Here is a 9,538-nt window from a genome sequence, read left to right on the forward strand (position 1 = left end):
GAGTAGCCTGGCATTAGAGGTGTGGAGAGTGCGGGCTGGGTTGTAGTAGTAAGAACCCCAGGAGAGGGTCTGCAGCACTCACCCTTGGGCAAGGTGAGGAACTAGTTATCTAGGATCTTTTAACTACAGTGTCATTAGACTCCAAGCCACAGGAATACCCCAGTAGCAGCTGGTAGGAAGAAAATGATGATATATCAACTTTTGTCTTTATTGCCTGAGGTGGGAAATGTGAATAGTTTGGGTAAACTAGTGAGTGATAGTTTCTGCCACGATAATAATGTCCCCTTGCTGAGGATGAGTCAAGGGTATCTAACACCTGCCATCGCACTCAATTTGTAAGCTGAAGTCATGTTGTCCTCTTCTGAACCCCCTACCCAGACACCTGCTCTGTTCTCTGTTCTAGAGAAGCAGCGTGGCACAGTGGAAAGAGCACGGGCTTTGGAGTCAGGGCTCATGAGTTCGAATCCCAGCTCTGCCACTTGTCAGCTGTGTGACTGAGGGCAAGTCACTTAACTTCTCTGTGCCTCAGTTCCCTCATCTGTAAAATGGGGATCAAGACTGTGAGCCCCACGTGGGACAACCTGATTCCCCTGTGTTTACCCCAGCGCTTAGAACAGTGCTCTGCACATAGTAAGCGCTTAACAAATACCAACATTATTATTATTATTATTCTCCTTTAGAGAGGGAGGGGGTTAGTGGAAGCAGTGGATTGAACAAAAGCCTGAAAGTCAGAAGGACCCAAGTTCTAATCCCATCTCTGTCATTTGTCTGCCATGTGACCTTAGGCAAGTCACTTCACTTCTGTGTGCCTCAGTTACCTCATCTGTAAAATGAGGCTTAGGACTGTGAGCCCCATGTGGGACAGGGACCGTGTACAGCCGATTACCCTGTAACTACCTCAGGGCTTAGAAGAGTGCCTGGAACGTAGTAAATGCTTACCAAATATTATTAAAAACAAGCAAACAAACAAAACCCCCCAGTGATTTTGAGCAGGAAGGTGAAAGATGGCTCTAACATTCAGTCATCATCCTTGCTCCCACAACTCATTCTTCTCCTTTTGTCTTGCCAAATACGGGAAGAGGAAGCATCCGGGAGCCTCGGCAGCAGAAAGAATCTAAAAGGATGAGCAGCTGTGCTAGCAGGAAGGGGATTCATAGAAAAAAGATCACGGGCTTCCCCTCCCTCCCCTCAATTCCCCATCCTTTCCTTCTTAGTCTGAGGAAGAAGTAGAAAGATAGAAAGAGAAAGACACTATAAGTTCATTATGGGAAGGAAACATGTCTACTGACTCTTTGTGTTCTGCTCTTCTTAAGCACTATGTACCCCTCTCAAGATCGAACCTGGAGAGTTTCCAGTACTCTACCAGTCTCGGCTACATGAAGGAGAGTCAAGCAGAGGCTTGAGCATTCCGTTTCTAGCTTGGGCAGTGGCTAGAGAGTGGAAGGCAATCTGCTACAAGTCAAAACTCACCTATGCTGGGCAGTGGTGGCGTGGGAGAGAGTCGAGGGCAGAGACCCAAGTTGACTGCATGGAAGGAGGCTTTGTGGTAAACCACTTCTGGATTTTTACCAAGAAAACTCTATGGATCCACTCCCAGAATGATTACAGATGGAGGTGGGGCGTTCTGGGAGCGATGTGTCCATGATGTCGCTATGGGTTGGAGACGACTTGACAGCAAAAGACAACAAGACAAACACTATGTGCAAAGCACTAGATACAAGTTCTCTACACATAGTAAGTGTTCAATAAATAACACTGATGATGAGACCAATGCCTTGCTCCCTCCCCATAAAAACACCCACACTGTCCTTTCCTGTATTGCCTCTGCTACATGGCAGGACCTCTTTTCCTCATCTCCCTCTCCTTAGCCACCATCACTGCTTCTATTGACATTGAAATTGGCAAACAATAGTAATTTTTTAATGGAATTTATTAAGCTCTTACTCTGTGCCAGGCATGGTACTAAATGCTGGGATGGACACAAAGTAATCAACTTGGACACAGTCCATGTCCTATATGGGGCTCATAGTCTTAATCCCCATTTTGCAGATGAAGTAACTGAGGCACAGAGAAGTTAAGTGATTCACCCAAGGTCACACAGTAGACAAGTGGCAGAGCCAGGATTAGAACACAGGTCCTTTTGATTTCCAGGCCTGTGATCTAACCACAAGGCAACACTGCTTCTCGATTGATTTATTGAGTGCCTGTATGTGGGACCACTGAAATAAGCGCTTGGGATAATTGAATAAACAGATCTCTGGCCCCAAGGAGCATGGGATTTTTCCCTCAGATTTGGGGAAGGCTGTGCTGCCTGCCAATCTCCTATACAGGGAACCTCAAGAAAACCATATATAGAGGGGCAATGCTGAAAGAAAGGAGGTAGAGAGAGAAGGGTATGGTAGGAAAAGACTGAAAAGAAGAGTCAAAGGGACAAGAAGGAAGATATTCGATCTGCATCTTTGCCAACATCATTGTCATGTTCCCTTCCGCTATTCTTGCCCCAAATATGGTATTTTAAGCAGTCCTGATAGACAGTTTTCATGCGGGAGGAAAGGCCCGACTCAAATCCATGACTGCCCCATGTAATATAGGATGGGTGGACAGTAACGGATGAAAAAAAACATTACTTTTCTCTGCACACAGCAATTGCTCGATAAATATGATTGACTGATTGTTTCATTGTTAATATAATGATTGTGTTTGTATATTTTGTATATGATATATTATACATATAATATATTATGCATAATTATATATATTATACATGTATATAATATATATTATATGTATCTGTACTATATTTGTATTTACTATCCCTTAACGTCCTTAGTGACCCTACAGTTCTTTGTCCTTACCACATTCCCAGTCGCCTGCTCTGTCCTGGATTTTATTCTATTGCCACTCAACCCAGTCCCAGATTTCTCCTCCTCGGCCTCACCTCAGCTACAGCTTCCAGATCCAGAAATCCACGAGGGGCTTACAAGTCAGTCAGCCCAACCACTTAGATGACATACATTGTGTAAGGTCAGCTGATTCTAGAGGGCAGAGAGAATGGTGAGGAGAGCTCTAGAGAAAGATTCCAGAAGATATTTTTTAATAGGAAAAACCCTATAGACAGTTTATTAAAAAAGGAGGGAGCCTGCTGGAAGGTCTCCCTGGAGAGTCCCTTTTTGAAAGAATTTAATTGTGGAGTGTGAAGGAATTAGAAACTGAAATATAGTCCGCGTGACTGGGATAAGCCTGCACTTTGAGGAAAAATCTTGCTACCAGCAAGGCCTCAGGACTCTTTATGGTCACCCAGGTGACACCTGTAATGTTCCGACTATTTTGAAACAACCATTTTACGTATGAGTCAGTTTAAAAGCAGAAGAAAATGAGTTTGATTTTTATGTTGCAGTGTGAATGAGGCTTAATTGGGAGTTTAATTGAGGAGAGTGGGAGGCGGCGGCAGGCTAGATAATAAAGTCCATTTAGGACTTTATTGAAATAGCAAAGAAGTGATTGGCACAAATGCTTAAATAATCAGCCACAGTTCCTCTGGGGATGATGAAACTATTTAGTTACATCTACATTTGTGGAAGTTTGTTTTAGTGTTTGCCAAAGGTGCTAGACTGGTAGAAATAGACTCGTACATAGAGAATCTTCCTGTCTTCTCCTCCTCCCCTTCCTCCACCTTTTCTTCTACCGCGTCCTCTGCTTCCTCCTCCTCTTTTCCTTTTCCTGAGTATGCCACCCATTTCTCTCAAACCTCATTTGTTTTCCATTACCAACCTTGCCCTGACCCTGACCACAGGTAGAAGGCCCATCCTAGAAGATGTGTGCTGAGTTTTTGTCTACACTTTCAGATCAGAAGTAGTGAATGTATTATTCAGACATCAGAATTAGGGTTACACCTGCCTTTTCTTGAAGTAACAGACTGGGAATTAACTTGTGGTTAACATTTTGAGGTTGATTTTTGGACAGGTTTGTTATGTTCATTCTTTAGTGAGAGAGCAACAACATAAAAAATTCTCCAATTGCTTGGAGTGAAAAAAATGCCTTAAAACTTCAACTGTGGTCATAAGAGTGAGCACTGATGGTTTTACTTATTTAGAAAGAAATAATTTCATCTGATGATATTCTGAATATTGAACTATTTCCAAGTAGAATGGAGAAAAACTGTCTTTCTATTTTATGTTTGTAATCAGTCAATTATATTGAGCACTTCCTATTTGCAGAGCACTGTTCTAATTATTGGGGAGAATAGAATACAACAGAATTAGCAGAAACATTCCATGCCCATAATGAACTTGTAATAGTGTGGATGTACAAAATAACACTTTTGGTGCATTTGGAATTTTTTAGGCATTCTTCATGATTTATCAAGCAAATAACCCTGATGTACCCAAGTATTTATTGAGCTCTCCCAGGTTGTATAACACTTCTAGAAAAACTACAGATTCATGTTAGAAAATAACCATAGTAGCAGAAGTAACCTGGCCTATTGAAAAGAGGAAGGTCTCTGAAATCAGAGGATCTAGATTCTAATCCTGGCCCTGACAGTCGCTTGCTGTATGATCTTAGCAATTCCCTAACTTCTCCGCGTCTCGTTTTTTTCAGCTGTAAAATGGGGAGTCAATTCCTGTTCTCTCTCCAACTCATACTGTGAGCTCCATGTGGGGTGGGGACTTTGTCCAACCTGGTTGACTTGTATCTACCCCTGCACTTGGTACACTGGCAAACACATAGTAAGCACTCAATGAATACTATAATGAATAAGCCTGAATAGTTTGCTCTGGTTTGACAAAAGATGTTCCTGAGCCATAAGAATATTTCCCTTGTGAGAATATAAATGTCTTTTTTGCACAGGGGCCTCTGAAAACATATTCCAAAGCTACAACTACTTGTTTTGGCTAACCTTTCCTTTCGAAGACTGAGATTAAAAAATAAACAAATATGTATATATATATATATAGCAAGCAGGACACAGCAAAATTAGGTTTGCACTGACATTCAACAGTCAACATTCAACCCTAACAGCTTATTCCCTTTATTCTCTTCTACTACACCCCAGTTTATTCCCTGTTTCTTCTAATATCACTTTCTCATTGTGCCTCATTCTTGAATCTCCCACCTCTGACCTGTGGTCCATGTCCTTCACACTGCCTGGCACTCACTCTCTATAAAGTAAAACAACCATTTTTTTCCCTTATAATCAGTTTCCAGAAAAAAGATGCAATTGCGTTTGTGACTTGTTTGTCTCTGTGTCAAGTTCACTGGGGTGTTTCAATTATTTGTCACTGAACTGTACTTTCCAAGCACTTAGTACAGTGCTCTGCACACAGTAAACACTCAGTAAATGCGATTGAATGAATTAATGAATTTGTCATGTCAACAAGTTTCTTACTGAATCCACTAAACTGTGAACCTATGAATCCATGTGGGGTTGGGACCCCCTAAGGCTTTTCTAGGATCTTTAGCAACAATTGCAAATGTAATAAGTAATGACTTTTGGCTGTCTGGCCCCTAACTACCACCTTATCTATTCATCAGTAACACCATCTGTGTCCCCACGGATCTATAGTTTTAATCTCACAGTCCTTGCCCCAGAACTTCTCAATAACTGTGACCTCAGGAACCAGCACTTTCTCTTCGGAGAAAGTATCTGTTCCTTCGACTAACCAGAAAGTACTAACAAAAGCTTGATTGATCCACATACAGAAGCTTGAAGGAAGAAAGGGTAGAGCTAAGTATTCTGGAACGTGACAAAGCAAGGGCTAGGAGTCAGTGTCAAGAACTTGTCTTGTTTTATGCTGTTGAATTGTCTCCTACCATAGCAACACCATGGACACATCTCTAGTAGAATGCCCCACCTCCATCTGCAATCGATAGAGTTTTCTTGGTAAAAATATGGAAGTGGTTTACCATGGCCTCCTTCTGTGCAGTAAACTTGAGTCTCTGCCCTTGACTCCCATGCCACCGCTGCCCAGCACAGGTGAGTTTTGACTTGTAGCAGATTGCCTTCCCCTTGCTAGCTAAGCTGTCCAAGCTAAGAATGGAATGGGTATGCCTCTACTTGACTCTCCCTCCTTTAATGAGACTGGCAGAGTACTGGAAACTCTCCAGGTGTGATCCTCAGATGGGGACAAGACCTACTAGCTGTCTCTATCATTTTACTAGTTAATAAAGTCATTTCCTTGCCTGATATTCATCTATGTATTATGCAAACACTTATGCAAATGATTCGAGATGTCTAATTCCCCCTGTGGCTGTGAGACCTAAAAGCTCACCCACCCAACTTCTAGAGCAGTTTCACCAGTAGAACCTACACATCAGAGTTAACATCAAAAAGCAAGACAGGATCACAAGCAATGCAGTCGAGTCACCAGTATCTAAGCAATGCTCTGCACATCACACCTTCACTGGAAAGGATATCCAAGGACACTGGATGACAGCAAGATATCCTAATAGTTCCTTTATGGTGAGCCGAAATGGGGCAATCATAAACTGGGTGAATCAAATACAGATTTTAAATTAATAATGTCAAATGTTATGACATAATAGAAGATGACTGGGACGAGATACACACCCCACCCCCAGAATAAAATAATTAGAAATTAGGTGTTTTACAGTAATTAGAAATTGCAAGAGAAATATCAACAAACCTCTGAGTCTGCCCAACTAACTCCACAACTGAGTTGGAGCAGATAGGATAGTGAGAAAAAACAATAGGATGTTTCTTTAAGTAGCAGGGCTTATTTGAAGTCAATTTCTCTTGGATGTAAATCAGTGAAGAAATTGCCTTGAATTGATCACTCCTGTGTGATAATTTATACCTAAGGATATTTACTTACAGATCATTCTCTTGGAAATGAGAGATGGAGAGACAGAGAGAAAAAGGGAGAGAAGGAGAGAGAATGTATACATGTACCTAGACTGTAAGCCCGTGTATGGGCAGGGACTGTCTCTATCTGTTGCCGATTTGTACATTCCAAGCACTTAGTACAGTGTTCTGCACATAGTAAGTGCTCAATAAATACTACCACTTAGAACAGTGCTCGGCACATAGTAAGCGCTTAACAAATACCAACATTATTATTATTATCAATTAATGAATGAATATGTGTGTCTGCGTACGTGTCAATGTGAAGAGATATTCCTATCCTCATTGCTTGCTTTAATGAGTTTCTCATTCATGAAGAGATATCAATCAATAATATTTATTGAGCACTCTGTATAGAGCACTGAGAAAGTTCATTTGAGTTAGTAGTCATTATTCCTGCCTTCAAGGACCTTGCAATTTAGTTGGGGCAGTAAACATTAGAATACGTTATAGCTAAATGAATAACAGATTAAAATCAATTGTAGATAGAGGGAAGCAAGAGAGTTTAAAAATATGCATAGAAGGGCACTATTCATTCATTCATCATTCATTCAATCATATTAAGTAATAATAATAATAATAATGTTGGTATTTGTTAAGCACTTACTATGTGCAGAGCACTGTTCTAAGCGCTGGGGTAGATACAGGGTAATCAGGTTGTCCCATGTGAGGCTCACAGTTAATCCCCATTTTACAGATGAGGTAACTGAGGCACAGAGAAGTTAAGTGACTTGCCCACAGTCACACAGCTGACAAGCGGCAGAGCTAGGATTCGAACTCATGACCTCTGACTCCCAAGCCCGTGCTCTTTCCACTGAGCCACACTGCTTCTCTATTAAGCACTTACTCTATGCAGGGCATTGTACTAAGCTCTTGGGAAAGTACAATACAACAATAAAGAGTGACAATCCCTGTCCACAACGAACTCACAGTCTAGAGAGGGGGAGACAGACATCAATACAAATAAATTAAATAAACAAATAAATAAAATTACAGGTATATACATAGGTGCTGTGGGGCTGGGGCCGGGGGAGAGCAAAGGGAGCAAGTCAGGGTGAGGCAGAAGGGAGTGGGAGATGAGGAAAGTGGGGCTTAGTCTGTGAAGCCCACTTGGAGGAGATGGGCCTTCAGTAAGACTTTGAAGGTGGAGAGTAATTGTCTGGCCGATTTGAGAAGGGAGGGTGTTCCAGACCAGAGGAAGGTTGTGGGCCAGGGGTCAGAGGCAAGACAGCAAGACAGGCGAGATGGAGGCACAGAGAAAAGATTAGTACCAGAGGAGTGGACTGTGAGGGCTGGGTGGTAGAAGGAGAGAAGGAAGGTGAGGTAGGAGGGGGAAAGGTGATGGAGTACTTTGAACTAATTGTGAGGCACTAAAAACTGAAAAGGCAGTCCAGGCTTTATACCCTAAGGGCCAAAGTAATTTCTGATGGAGAAAACCAATTTCTTTAATTTTGTCTCACTTGAGTGTGTTATTTAGTTAAATGTGAAATGAGTTTCCTGATGATATATACATATTCATTTTCAAGCATTCATTTGCTCTGAATTGTACCTAATTAATTGTCCAAATAATAGCATAACATTGAAGAATGGATTGAAAATCATTCTTCTGGTTGGCAACTATAGGTGGAGGCTGGTTGTATAACCAAGGTCTTTATTGGAGGCAGAATGTTTAGTTGCCATTGTTTTTACGAGATGTTCTTCCCCTTGACTCTATTGCCATTGTTCTTGTCTGTCCGTCTCCCCCGATTAGACTGTAAGCCCGTCAAACTGCAGGGACTGTCTCTATCTGTTGCCGACTTGTTCATTCCAAGCGCTTAGTACGGTGCTCTGCACATAGTAAGCACTCAATAAATACTATCGAATGAATGAATGAATGTTATGGTATTTGTTAAGCTCTTATTATTAGAGAAGCAGCATGGCTCAGTGAAAAGAGCCTGGGCTTGGGAGTCAGAGGTCATGGGTTCGAATCCTAGATCTGCCACTTGTCAGCTATGTGACCTTGGGCAAGTCACTTAACTTCTCTGTGCCTCAGTTACCTCATCTGTAAAATGGGGATTAACTGTGAGCCTCACGTGGGACAACCTGATTACCCTGTATCTACCCCAGCGCTTAGAACAGTGCTCTGCACATAGTAAGCGCTTAACAAATACCAACATTATTATTATTATTATGGCAGTCACCATTTTAAGCACTGAAATAGACATATATAATCAGGTTGGACACAGGACACAGTCTATGTCGCACATCGGGCTTACAGTCATGTTACCAGAGGAGGTTGAAGGAGAATGGAGTAGTGGATAGAGCACAGAGAGTCATTCTTAAACTGAGCTCCTTATCTTCCCTTCCAAATCCAGTCCTCCCCTTGACTTCCCTGTCACTGTGGACGGCTCTACCAGCCTTCCTGTCTCACAGGCCCGCAACCTTGGTGTCATCCTTGACTCCACTCTCTCATTCACCCCACACAGCCAATCTGTCACCAACACCTGCCAGTCTCACCTTCACAGTATTGCCAAGATCCGCCTTTTCCTCTCCATCCAAACTGCTACCATGCTGGTAAAAGCTCTCTTAATATCCCTACTGGAATATTGTGTCAGCCTCCTCTCTGATCTCCCTTCCTCTTATCTCTCCCCACTCCAGTCTATTCTTCATTTCGCTGCCCGGATCATCTTCCTACAG

General features: G+C 42.2%; 1 non-coding gene across 1 annotated transcript; it reads left to right on the top strand.

Annotated features, from left to right (window-relative positions):
• The first annotated feature begins 1,322 nt into the window (after nt 1-1,322).
• Nucleotides 1,323-1,460, top strand: LOC114811816. Its single transcript, XR_003759512.1, has one exon. It is a non-coding gene; the product is annotated as a small nucleolar RNA SNORA7 (small nucleolar RNA).
• The last annotated feature ends 8,078 nt before the right edge of the window (nt 1,461-9,538 follow it).

This window comes from Ornithorhynchus anatinus, chromosome 4 (assembly GCF_004115215.2).
Source record: "Ornithorhynchus anatinus isolate Pmale09 chromosome 4, mOrnAna1.pri.v4, whole genome shotgun sequence".
NCBI classification, from domain to species: Eukaryota; Metazoa; Chordata; class Mammalia; order Monotremata; family Ornithorhynchidae; genus Ornithorhynchus; species Ornithorhynchus anatinus.